Source organism: Oreochromis aureus, linkage group 5 (genome assembly GCF_013358895.1).
Source record: "Oreochromis aureus strain Israel breed Guangdong linkage group 5, ZZ_aureus, whole genome shotgun sequence".
In the NCBI taxonomy this organism is placed as follows: Eukaryota; Metazoa; Chordata; class Actinopteri; order Cichliformes; family Cichlidae; genus Oreochromis; species Oreochromis aureus.
Window position 1 is genome coordinate 28,736,890 of NC_052946.1, and position 13,704 is coordinate 28,750,593.

The window sequence follows — 13,704 nt, forward strand, 5'->3', positions numbered from 1 at the left end:
GGCAGGTAGGACAAAAAAACAAACAAACAAACAAACAAACAAACAAACAAACAAAAAAACAAAAAACAAAAAAAACAGTTGACTGTCCAAAGGCTCACAAAAATGAGCAACACACGATGAGACATACCCCATTGTGTCTGAGTTTTTTTATTAAAAGGATAAATATTTGCTTGCATTTTTGATAAAACAGCAGGGCATTATTGAGAAGTGTTTTTACCCATATTGTGTAACCCAGTGTGTCCCAACCACTGTGCCACGGCACATGGGTGTGCCATCGAAGGTTATCTGGTTTCACCTGATTAGTACTCTAAGCGACCAGTGTGAGTAACGGGCAGAACAATTATATTCTCTTCCACTAGAGGGCAGTACAAATACCTGCTCTAATAAAATGGGTTGCCAACTGCCAGTAAAACAGAAGAAGATGAAGAAGAAATTACATACTGCTCATGCTGTGAGAAGAGGCAGCATGTAATAGCAATAGATAAATATTTGAAAAGAAGTCAATCTGACCTGGGTCCTGGAGAAAGTTCCACCCAGATGAAGGCCCTAGTATGAGTAGCGGTCAAAAGAAAGCAAAAAATTCTGCTCTGCCTGGTGCACGGAGAAAAATTATCAATGTGCTTTTTGTGACATTTTTGTTTGGCGGTGTGCCATATGATTTTTCTAATGTGAAATATGTGCCGTGGCTCCAAAAGGTTGGGAAACACTGGTGTAACCTATTGTGTACTTGAGATTTGGAGCTTTTCTAGAGCTCTAATCTGCTCCGTGGTGATGGTGAGTCACTGAAATTAAATTGAGTTAAAAATCATGAAACGTACGAGAGTGCAGGTGTTCAAATCAGCTTTCTAATTTACAATTATATCATTCACAGCTTTGTGTTGGCTTGAAAAACTATCAAAACCATAATCAGAGTTAATGTAAATCACGATCGTTTGCTTATTAGCTTTTCATTTGTTCATGCAGGCTTTCTCCTTTCCTGCAAAACACAGACCGCTTACTTCAGTCAACATAAACAAGTCATGGAAAGTTATCTAGAATATTTTACCATTGATGCAGATTATTCTTAATCTTCAAAATATAGTTCTTAAACGAGTGTTTCAAGTTTAAAGTCACCAAATGCATCACTGAAACTCGACCATAGTAAAGGATATGTGGAAACAGTTATTGGGTGAAGTAAGTAGTTTTTCCTGCATTTCATCTTAACAGTGTCTGCAGTTGTGGTCAGAAATTATTCATCACAGAATATTTTGGGCTTTTAATGATTTCTCTAAACTGTTTTTCCCCCCAGGTTGGAATAATTGTACAACAAACAAATGAGTTAATGAATTGGTCGCACAACTTTGGATAGTCTCCATTCCACCAAGGATCAAAAGCTTGCAGACATGTTAACGTATGTACACACTCACGTCCATCCTTTAACAAGTGGTGCTGAAGATTTTATATAGTGTTTTAACTTGACAACGCCAAAGCCTATTAACGTCTTATTAGGGACTGTGATTGACTACAACTGGTAGTTTCTCTTTGCCAGCATAAAAAGAATTTGTTTGACAAAAATGACCAAGGAACTCAGTGAAGACCTGAGAAGGAGAATTGCAATATAATCAAATTCCACAGTACTGAAAATAAGTTTTTTAAAAGACAAAGCAAAGGTATAAATATGAATAAGATCAGCCCTTATTTTTTATTGTTCCCATATTTATGATACTGCCTTTGAAAAGCAGCTGACAGTTAGAAAAAGTAGACTTACATCTGCAAAGCTTTGTGTGGAATCAGTGCAGCATCATGTTGGACAGACATGAGAATAAACTGACCTGGAAAACAAAGCGCTGGACAGCAGTGATACAAAGCGCACAGAAAATTTAACAAATGAATGAGGGGAATGTTTAGCAGAGCGGAGAGGACTGATTAGCAGAGTGGAAGCAGGTGAGTAGGGGCCAGGACATTTGGGTTGATGGTTCAGGCAGTAAGCAGGTGGCAGTAGCGGGAGTGCAAGTTCCAAACAGAGAGGAACTAATAAAGTGAAAGATCCCTGGTTTAATCCTGGGAGGAGACACAAAACCCTTTGGGGTTGTTTCAGGATGGGCATCTGGTGTAAAAAATCTGCCAGATCAAACATGTGGATCTACCTGTTGTGGTGACCCCTGATGAATAAGGGAGCAGCCAAAAGCAGCTTCTTTATTTTATGTAGTTTTCAATGTTAGACCGATTTATCTGAATGTAACTGGCCGGTTAAAATGGGCTTTAAAAAATACAACCCATACGAGCAACGTGTTTAGACGCACAGAAACATCTGACAGCTCATTCCAGCAGATGTGTAGCACTGACCCAAGTTTACCTCTTGGTGCTTAAAAGTCGGTGAAAAATGTAGAACAGCAACAACAGTCCACCATGTGGAGGTTTTTATCGCTGCCGCATGCCTCTCATATCTCCACAGAAAATGACCTTAGTGTTCAAACCTTCCTTGGAGCTCCTGATAGGGAGAAAAAAAGAGGGTGGGAAGTACCCAGAACAGGTATACAGTATTTTCGGGTGCTAATCTGATGCTGGTAAAAAAAAGAAACCTAAAAGCTCATGAAGATACGTTAAGCTATTTTAGCAGTTCTGTGTCCAAAAAACTCTGTCTTATTTATCCATGTGTCTTTTTATAACTATTTATCATCTATTTAACCCTCATTTGTGTTTGACCAAAGATGTTGGTCTTCAGGAAAACGGTTGTTTGTCAGAGATACGATGTGCAAATAAACTCCTGTTGCCATGGCGTGCTAAGCGGAATATAAATTTGATATACAATTTTAGCATCTGTTGCATATTTACCCTGTGGTCATGGCCTTGCAGAGCCCGTTGGCTTCTTGTCTTTCTCTTTTGCAGGACTCATGTTTTCCAAATCCCAGCCTGTGCCTCCGTTTCTCATCCTCCCAACAGATGGCCTGTGTTTCCCTCTTTTATTTGTAATCTTCTTCCAAATTACAAAAGTACACCACAGAGGCGATTTAGTGGACACAAAGAGTTCTTCTAAAGTAACTTATCTGAGCAATTTCATCTGTAAAAATCTCAAACCTAAACAGTAAATTGAACTATTTCCCATGCCTGAATCTTTTTTCCAGCAATAAAAATTTTAGACAATCGTATCCTTCCAACTTTGGTACAATTATGTTTGATGTAATGTTATTCAAATATAGTTTTCTTTATTGTATACCTTAATGAATCATACTAAGCTAGAGTTGCTAAGATAAAGCAAGGGGACAACATCAGAGCCAAATGATTAGATTGTATAGCACACGGGCACAAATGACGTCAAGCAGTCAGTGGTTTGCCCCAGCCCCTGCATGCTAGGACACTATGACTACACAAAGTACATTACCGCTAAAGAGTAAAAGTGTCTGTAATCACAGTTAGATAATTCTTTGGGCTTGGTTTAGAAAAAAGGAATATCTGCATATATGGATTAAACCATCCTGCCACTCCTTACCCATTCGGAGGTATAGTACTCCTATTTTTTTTTAATTACTTCCTGATGAAATAAAATATATCTTTTTAGTTTCCATTTTCAAACTTCTACAGAGAAATGGCTTCAAAGAACATCCAAAACAATGTGTCCACTTGTGGACACATTCCAAGCCTTCACAGGAGCTCTTTATCTGATTAGGGATTAAAGCCACAAAAACACATTTTCAATTGGTTTCACACATATACACCCCTACAAGTGAACTTCATGTGACCTTGCGTTAGAATTCCTCTTCTGTTGTTGGTTTCATTCATCTACCCACTGTGAGGGAAATGGTTACAATCACACAGAGGGCTTGGTTTTCTTCTTTTTTACCACTTTTTTTTCCTGGTCAGACCAACTCAAGTCAATGCACGCAATGCATACAGTCAGAAATCCCATTCTTTTTTGGGGGGGTGAGCGTGTGTGGGCTTATGAGGTTCAGGGGGCTTGGAGACCCATCTTTGTATGGTATGTCAGCTGGAGAGATTTGGATCATATCAAAATTGATGAAAAGTTTAATTCTGATATTGAACATAGCTGGTGTCTATATAATGTTAGTTGAAAAAAAATATTTTGGAGAATAGCTACTCCCATCAGTTTGTTTGATGCTGATTCCTGTGATTTGGTTGTTGATCCTTTTGTTTTTCAAATTCAGAAATAAAACTACAAACTAGATTGCTCAGGAACTTTAACATGATGCTATTTGAAATCCGTGATGCTATTTTAATCGTGTCATCTGACACAACAATAATGCAGCAAGTAATAAACACCTAGTCACTACAAGTAGGGCTGCCACAAACGATTATTTTGATAGTCGACTAGTCACCGATTATTTCTGTGATTAGTCGACTAATCAGATCATGCATCCATTGGACGTAAAACGTACAGTTTATTGCACCAGCATGCATCTGCTCTTATATAACTATCATTAGCTTACAGCTTTAAGTGTTTAAGGTATGTGCTAACTAAAAATAAAGACAAGATGATAGTTTATTAAATTTTAATGACATTTGCAGATTGTTTCGGTGGAGTTTAATAAACTCAGCCGTCTGCTCCTTGCTATCTAAAATTTAACAGGACACCAGAGTATACTCTCGAGCATCTCACACTTCTGATAATCAGTTTTCTGCTTGACATTTATTCAGCTGTGTAAAAACTATAACTTTTCTCAGCCAAACGGATTTACTTAGGAACAAATAAAATACTAAAAAAAGCCAAACAATAACATTTTTAAGTTATCTAAGTGACTTATATTACATGTTTAACCTGAGTAGCGAAAGACAGCGGTGGGTTTGAAAACGATTTGCCGGGAGTCCGTTGTTCTCACAGGCTCTAGTGAGCCTTGAACCCTGGCTAACTATCGAGCTGGTGGGTAACAGACGTCTCCGAAAACGTCGGAGTGCTTTTGAAAATACGTGGTGTCTTGATAAACTGAGCAGATATTTGAGGTTAAACAGCTACATTCTGGCCTGAAAATATGTTAAACTTTATTTTGTGACCCCCCAAAAATAATAAGAGTAATAGTAAAACTAACTAGCTGCCGCCATTGTTGACAACTGCGCTGGGCCGCGCTATGAATTCTGGGACACCGCTTCTTCTTCTTCGGGGTTTAACGGCAGCTGGCATCCTTACACATGCAGTGCTGCCATCTTCTGTTTCAGTCCGTTATTACACTCTTAAATACTACTACTTATTCCTGCGTCTTTTGGGATCTTACAAAGCTTCAAACGATGCGTCGACTATTAAATTAGTCGTCGACGATTTTAATAGTCGACGTAATCGTGACTAGTCGACTAATCGTGGCAGCCCTAACTACAAACAATATCCTTTTGCAGACCTAAGAAAACAATTTCAATAAGGAGAGATCATTAGAAAGAATGAACATGATTTTTTGATGAACAGTCCCGCACCCACGGTGTGGGACGGAGAGACTTCGCAGGTCTTTCCTCCCCACTGCTGTCAGACTCCACAACAAAGACTTCAACTGATCTAACACACACATGTGCAATAACACCAAGTGCAATACTCTTTTTCTGAAAATGTTGTATTTTTCACTCAGTTGTATAAAGCATTTGCATTCTATTTTTATCCTATTGTATATTTTATTCTATTTATTCTACTGTATATAGTATTTTATTTTATTCTATTCTTTACAGTTGTGTACAGTATTCTTATTTCTATTCTATTCTTATTGTATTCTAATTTTGCTATATAACTTTTGCACTGTCCACTTCCTGCTGTGACAAAACAAATTTCCCACGTGTGGGACTAATAAAGGTTATCTTATCTTATCTTATCTTATCTTATCTTATCTTATCTTAAATTAGATAGAGGTGTTTGGCGGTTAGACTGTCCATCACGGTGGAATGGAACCCCGGGTGTAAAAGCAGGACCTCTGGGAGCCTAAGCCAAAGATTAAAAAAAGTAAAACCTTAACAATACCCATAATGGGTGTATGCAAATATCTGACCAACACTGTACATGCCTTCCTGCCTCGTGATTGGCTAATTTAATATTTATGAGCACTTCAGTGTACCTGTAGGTGTAGTTTTTCCCAAGTGAATGGTGAGTAGGGATGGGAATTGAAAACTGGTTCCCTACAGAAACCGTTAAGAGTATTTCAATTCCTTGGAATTGTTAGTCTGCTTGCTTATCAATTAGTTTCACTTGCACTTGTGGAGGAGGGATAGAGTGGCACAGTCTATAGCATGGATATGGATGTTATTTTTATTATTATTGCACAGAAGGACGAAAGTGCAGTAGTAAAGTGGAAACTGCATCCAGGAAAGAAAAAACTGCATTACGCGGCTAACACAACTTTGGCTCTTTGCAAGCATCTAGGCTGACAGCATGCTAATGCTGGCTAAGCTAGCCAAGTATCCAGAGTGACGTTACAGATGAATGCCGACCCCACTCCAGCTGCCAGAACCTGAACTTTAACAGGTAACAAACTGATAAGCAGTCAGGTTGCAGCCACCATTTCTATATAAGTGTCCTCTATGGGCTCAAAATGTGGTCATAAATATTTTGTACTTGTAAATCAGGATTTGTATGTGTAAAAAGAATTTGTGCGTGCGTAAAAAAGATTTGTGTGTGTGTAAAAAAGATTTGTGTGTGTGTAAAAAAGATTTGTATGTGTAAAAAGAATTTGTGCATGCGTAAAAAAGATTTGTATGTGTAAAAAAGATTTGTGTGTGGACTTAGCAAAAAAAAAAAACCCTGCAAGTTACAAGTACAATTTTGACCCTATTTTTCTTCCTGTCATCTGATTGGTCAATGTCATGTCAATCACAAATGTAACAATCCAATCAGAGAACAGATGGGTTTGGCTGTCGGAGGGGCACTTTTTTTGAACTGCAGGTCCTTGAAGGGTAATACAGTTTGAAGCTGGAGGATCTCTATATAAATATCCGATAGCAGCTAGGTCCCCTTACTTCCAGCAGCTGTTGAAAGGATAAAGTTGTGGTATGTCAGTGGTTAGAAATACCATTATTACTTTAGGATTAGTTTAACACAAAGTCAGGGCTGACCCGGGACCATTGCTGTGAGTCACAGTGCGCAGCATAAAGGTCCTTTCACATCGGACGCAGGATGTGCTGCTAATGCTAACTAAAAGCAAAGGATCCAGAATTTGTTGCGCTGGCTGCTGAGCTCTGTGGGTTTTTGCAGCAGCTCTACCTGTACTAGATGCACCTGCTCCTTGTCGTTTCTATCTCTGACTTTATGTCCTCTACAACAGTTTCTGGTTTTTTTGCTAGTTCTTCAAATGTTCAATAAAAACATGTATGCTAATTCATAACGAAGAAAGCTTTGTAATGAAGACTGTCATTTCCAAAACACTGCCCCCCCCGCGGTCCGCAGCGCTGTTGAAAAGGCTGTGGAAGTCCCTGTATAAAGCACGTAGACCTGTGACACAAAAATCACCAAACTTGGACGACCACAGACTGTTTTCCTTCGTGGTGATGAAGGAAACGCTGGGTTGGCATGTAAAGGGCATTTATTCCTTCAAGGACCTGCAGTTCAAAAAGTGCCCTCCGACAGCCAAACCCATCTGTTCTCTGATTGGATTGTTACATTTGTGATTGACATGACATTGACCAATCAGATGACAGGAAGAAAAATAGGGTCAAAATTCGTACTTGTAACTTGCAGGGGTTTTTTTGGCTAAGTCCACACAAATCTTTTTTACACATACAAATCTTTTTTACGCACGCACAAATTCTTTTTACACATACAAATCTTTTTTACACATGCACAAATTCTTTTTACACATACAAATCTTTTTTACGCACGCACAAATTCTTTTTACACATACAAATCCTGATTTACAAGTACAAAATATTTATGACCACATTTTGAGCCCATACATTTTGAGCCCATAGTCCTCATTAGGATAGGGATTTGTGTTGGTGTGTGGGACTGTAGCCTCTAGGTTTATATTGATGAATGATAATTATAGAACTTTTTACGGAGTAACACGAAAGTATTGTAACAAGTATTATAACGAATTACTTTTGCCTCTGAGTAATTAAGTAACATACTGCATTACTTTTAAGAAAAGTGTTGTGTGTAATATGTGTCATACATTACTTGGGGTCATTACTGTTTGAGTGATGACCCCAACACTGATCACAATAATATGGGGAAATACTGCAAACTAGTGCTGTCAGTTTACAGCTAATCTCGTTAAAATGGCGCTAATGCGGTGCAGCCCCACATGGGGCGATCCATGCTAACTCGCAAACAGAGATTTGCCGCGTTAATGCGGTTATGGCGTTAACGTCATTTTAACGAGATTAACGCTGACAGCACTACCCCAAACATGTGAAAACATTTAACCACACAGCATGCAATTAATTAACTGCAGAATGTAACGTCTTTAATATTCTCCTTAGCTGCTTTTCTCTCAAAGCAGATCCAGTGAGAATAAATAAGGAATCAAACTGATACCTGCTAATTGCTAAATTCTTATCAATTCCCATCTCCATCTCATATAATAACTATGAGTGTAAGTATTCTAAATGTGCAAAGCATCCATTTACTCACTATATCACATTGTGGTAACAGGCTGTTGGTGAAATACTACTACAGTGCAGAAAATATTTTCACCCTCCAACTCCCAATGCCCAAATCAGCGCTAACTGTGTGTATCTGTGTTGAGTGTGTGCTAACAATGTGTTTAGTGGCAGTCTGTCAGCAGCTGGTTAAGTTTGTGTCTGTAGGATAAATAAAGGTTGGTCAGTCAATAAAAAAACAGCAGTTTGGCATTTTAATAACCTGCCTCTGTTACCATGATGGAAGACTCTGTGCAGTCAGTTGTGGTGATAAATTGTTCATGACTCATGACAGACTGAGTTGTTAACTGACTTTTAAGATGAAAGTATCATTTGCTAAACACACACCAGCTCACATTGACTGTTAAAAAAACATTTTCTAATGCATTTAGTTATTTAGTTGTTGATGGTGACAGATTCATGATGTGCAGTTTACAAAGGAATTAAACCCATGTACTTTGCACATTCCTGATAAAAACAGCACCTGTGAGGAACCCAAACTTTCCACTCTGTCATTTCTTTGATGGCCTTTCTTTTGAGTAAAACTTTACAGCGTTCCTTAGCTTTGAGAGTCAGGAAATGCGTGCAATGAAGCATTTCTGAAACAGATCAAAATACCATTTTTCTTTTTGCTAAACATGCAGACCCTTTTATGGTCGCTCACCTAATTGTTTTTTGGACTCTAATACCCGGTACTCTGCATACTTCAGTGAGTTGTTTATATGTTTTTTGAGCTCGCTCCTCTATAAAACATATTTTCCCCATTATCAAATGACATTCCAGATTTTTTTTCTTTTATAGATGATGGAGAGCTACACAGCACTGCCTACCAGGAGTAGGCATGAAACAGGGAAACCTAATATCAGTGCATTTGTTTAGACTTGATCATTTTAGTAACACAAGGGAATATTTTTCTATTAAATATTTTAATGTAAATATAGCTAGCATACTTCCAGTATATAGTTTTTCCTTTCAAATTCTACTTAATGGGATCTTTTTCTGTAATCTTTTCTGGTTCTCATACTTTATTTTTATTTTTGGGATCCATTCAGTCTTAGTATAATTATGCTAATACATAAACTTAATGAATTGGATAAACGGAAGAGAATGCATGGTTGGCTATATGGTAACTAAAAAGAAATGCATGTAACTAAGGTGTCTACAAAATTCAGATCTAAAATAAAGGGGACAGGGAAGTTTGGGGGAAATATTCTATACCCATCATATACCTTCTAGTTTTTAATTTTATTTTGCAATAGCTTTTAAAACCTGTTTGTTTACTTTAAGCCTAGCATTTTGGGTGTTTAAGTCCAGTTTATTGACAATGCTCATCTTATCCCACTTTGGAAAACAGTAAACCAAGATCAACAACCGCACATCCTCACTCTCATCCTTTGCAAAATTTGAACAATATATCTTTCAAGGTGTCTGTGCAGCAGAACTCCAAAGTACAAAGTAAAACTCAAATTCGGCTTTATTGCAAACTCTAAAAAACAATACAAAGATAAGCAAGCCAGGAGCAAAAATCAGAAACCTTAACTCTTTTTAGAAAACACAGAACTAGGACAGACACAACTATGAGGGAGAACTCAACAAAGGTCAAGGAAAGACTGAGACAATTATATACATACACCAGATAATTAGAAAGATAAGAAACGCAAGGGAATACAGCTGAATGGAATCAGGCTAAAGAGACTAGAGGAAGCAAAACTAAACCCAACACACAGAAGACGAGGGACTATCAAAAAGGAAGTAGCCAACGCTGAGATGAGGACAAAGACACTTGAACTCAATACAGAGACGGGAGATAAACATGATTGACTGGGGAGACATACAGAGGGAACACAAAAGATAAAGATTACATAATTTAAGGAAAATCACAGACTGGAAACAAAGGGAAACTAACATAAAACTAGAAACTATGACCTGGAAATATAGATAATAAAAATCAGAGATACTAGGAATATAGCACATAAACAGAATCAATCAATGAAACACACACAAAGAGAACAAAACAAAAACTCACAGTTACAATTAAAAGCTACGGAGTAAAGATGTGTTTTTGGTCGGGATTTAAAAATGTCAAGGGTTGGAGAGATCCTAATTTAAATGGGCAGACTGTTCCATAGTATAGGCACAGCAATCGCAAAGGCTCGTTCTCCTCTGTGTTTTAGTCTGCCTCAGAAGACTGTGGAGCTCAAAACCAAAACTCACCACAACCTAGAATAAATCTAAAGACCTGACAGTATCCTTGTTACATAACATCAGCATTGTTCAACAGATCCGTCCACTTAGATGCATTACCACAACCTACAGGACAGGGGCAGCTTGTTATAGTGTCTCACTTCAAAATAATATGGAAAACTCAGGCTGTTATCATGAAAAAGGAATATGAATAGCATGCTAACTTCTTTAACTTTGCAGCAGAAAGTTAACACATGAAAAACTATCTGCTTTTTAGAGGCTATTCTGTTTCATCTTATTATGTTCCACATTTCATGTTTCATATTTTTATCAAATATTGGCCCAACATTCTGAAAACACTTACAATAAACAATCCAATAAACTTTTTGGTCCTTTTAAAAAGTTCCTGGGACTCAGAGTTCTTTGGGTTGAAAAGCAGCTTTAGTCAGCAAATTTTCTCTTGACAGCAAAGGTTTACTAGTTGTTGTTGCAACACTGTGACAGCACCATCGTGCTTTGTGTGCCCTCAGGAACAGTTTTCTAAAGCATGTTGCCATCCGGGTGTTTTTCTCAATAGTGATGTCAGAATTCAAATGGCGCAGAGGACCCCTTCAGCAGACAGATGAAGCAGACAGTAGACAGTAAATTCTCTAAAACCAGTATATTTAAGGCATATGATTTCAAGTAATTTAATTAGAGGCTGTTTTACAGTTAACCGTGTATGTGTACATAGTGGGACACTAACTAACACCCTGCTGAACATGTTTAGAACAAATAAATCTCAAATCAAGACTAAACTTACCATCAGTAGTGCAAACACAGGCAGAGCTTCAGACACCAATAATAATTCTTCTTACTTGATGTCTCTCTTCTTCTAATTTCACCACAAGCCACAGTTTACTCTGTCCAACTCTGTAAAAAGGCTGTGGTCTGAAAACATCTTAATGTGGAAGCCTGACAGTCAATCGAGGGATTGAAGTATTGCTAAATGTGTGCAGAGGGAAGCGAATTAAAACCTTGTATCTCAATAGAGTCATCTCTACCGGACCTCAAGAAAAACAAATTCTATTTTTATAGACTGAAAGCTTTTGTTTTTACCATTTCAGTGGTTTGTCTATTCCAAAGACTTGGGTTGACATTTCCCATCATAACACCATACGGTTTTAATGAGAACCACGAAAACAGTCTGCTATGTGCTGGACTAAAGCAGATTCTAGAATCCCAAAATTATTCGTTTTCATAGTTCGGTCACGTCACTGATTTTATTTTGTCAAACTAACAGTCCAAGTCTAAATAATATGTATGACTCTTGATTAATTGTAAACATTATATTGATTGGTTGACGCCATTAGAGAAAATGTGTTATTAAATTAAAATTAAAAGCAGTGGCATAAAATAGGAGGTAGCTGGGGAGGTAGAGCAGGTCACCTACTAATTGGAAGGTTGGTGGTTCAATCCCTGGTTGCTCTGGTGTGCATGTCAAATATCCTTGGGCAAGATACTAACCCTAGGCTGCTCTCCAATGTGTTCACTGGAGCATGAACATGTGTGAATGTTAGATAAAAGGTATATGCAGGTATGAATGTGTGAATGCAGCATGTTGTATAAAGTGCTTTGAGTGCTCAGGTGGAGTAGAAAACCTCTATATGAGAACCAAAATTCTAAAAAGGAAATTGTTTAAATACAGCTGAATCCTTGCAAACTATTTTACTATCATGGCTACTTCATTTTAAACATTAAGCCAGGACATTTTTTCAATTCAGTTTTTTTATATAGCATCAAATCACAATAACAGTTCTCTTAAGGCCATTTATATTATAAGATAAATACCCTACAATAATACAGAGAAAATTCCAACAATTAGCTGACGCCCTTTGAGCAAGCACTTGGTGACAGTGGGAAGGAAAAACTTCCTTTTAACGGGAAGAAGCCTCTTGTTGAACCAGGCTCAGGGAGGACCGGGTGAAGAGGGAGAGAGACGGGACGAAAACACATCTGTGGTTTCAAGGAGGTTCTGAATTTAGTATCTTACTAATCTTAAGATATGGATCAGTTAGCTGCCAGTACATTTAAACATGTAACCTTTCACTTATAGGTTCTTAGATCATCCAAACTGCTGGAAAAGGCTCAGTTTCAGAGACATAAAGTTGTTTATCAGTGGTAGGCAGTATGAGGATTTAAAATATTTTTCATATGTAGTTCTTTCCCATAAGAAATTTGCCAATGAGCAATGGGGTTCATCCACTAGTGCCAGCAACAAATCCAAAGGGTTCATCATAACTGTTTTCTTTTCTAGAGTGTAAAAAAACAAAAAGATTTTCTCTGCTACATAAATCTGTATCTTTGATCTAGTAATTTAGGCTGCTGTGAGTCAGTCTTTAAATCAGCTTCAGTTTAAAAGACAATTAGTCTAAATAGAGACATGACATGAAACATTAAGGTTGTTCTTAATAAACAGGATGAAAAAAACAGAACAAACAAAAGGGAATAGCATGCAACATGTGAGTCAAAGCCGCAACACTGCCGGCCATGCAGTGGGATTTTTTTGTTTCTTTTTTAGAAGGGCTTAATATTGTGAAATATAAATGTGTATTAAATAAAATAAGCCATTCTTTCTAGTCTACATCTAGAAAACAAATTAATCATTTTTATGGTGACAGTGTCTCTTAATGCCATATTATTATAACATTTTACACCAATAATTAGAAAAAAGGAAGCATCTTTTGAAAGACTGCATTATGTTTTGTATTAGTATGATGTGTAAGTTGCAAAACTTGTTGATGCCAAACATATTAGCAACTAGTGCAGTAATTTTGACCAGGACCGACTTGCTGTTAAAACATCCTGAAATCCAAATGGTGCAGTATATATTTTATATTAAATTAAAAACCTACCAAATCAGACAGACTTTGTCCATGTCAAAACAAAAATGGGTGTAGTGATGTATTTGATCATATATTTGTATAATCAAAACAAATT

The 13,704-nt window shown here is 37.4% G+C and overlaps 1 long non-coding RNA gene across 1 annotated transcript; it reads left to right on the forward strand.

The window, feature by feature from the left end:
* The first annotated feature begins 1,111 nt into the window (after nt 1-1,111).
* LOC120440219 lies at nt 1,112-2,993 on the forward strand. The gene is made up of 3 exons (XR_005613080.1): nt 1,112-1,173; nt 1,289-1,390; nt 2,869-2,993. It is a non-coding gene; the product is annotated as an uncharacterized LOC120440219 (long non-coding RNA).
* The last annotated feature ends 10,711 nt before the right edge of the window (nt 2,994-13,704 follow it).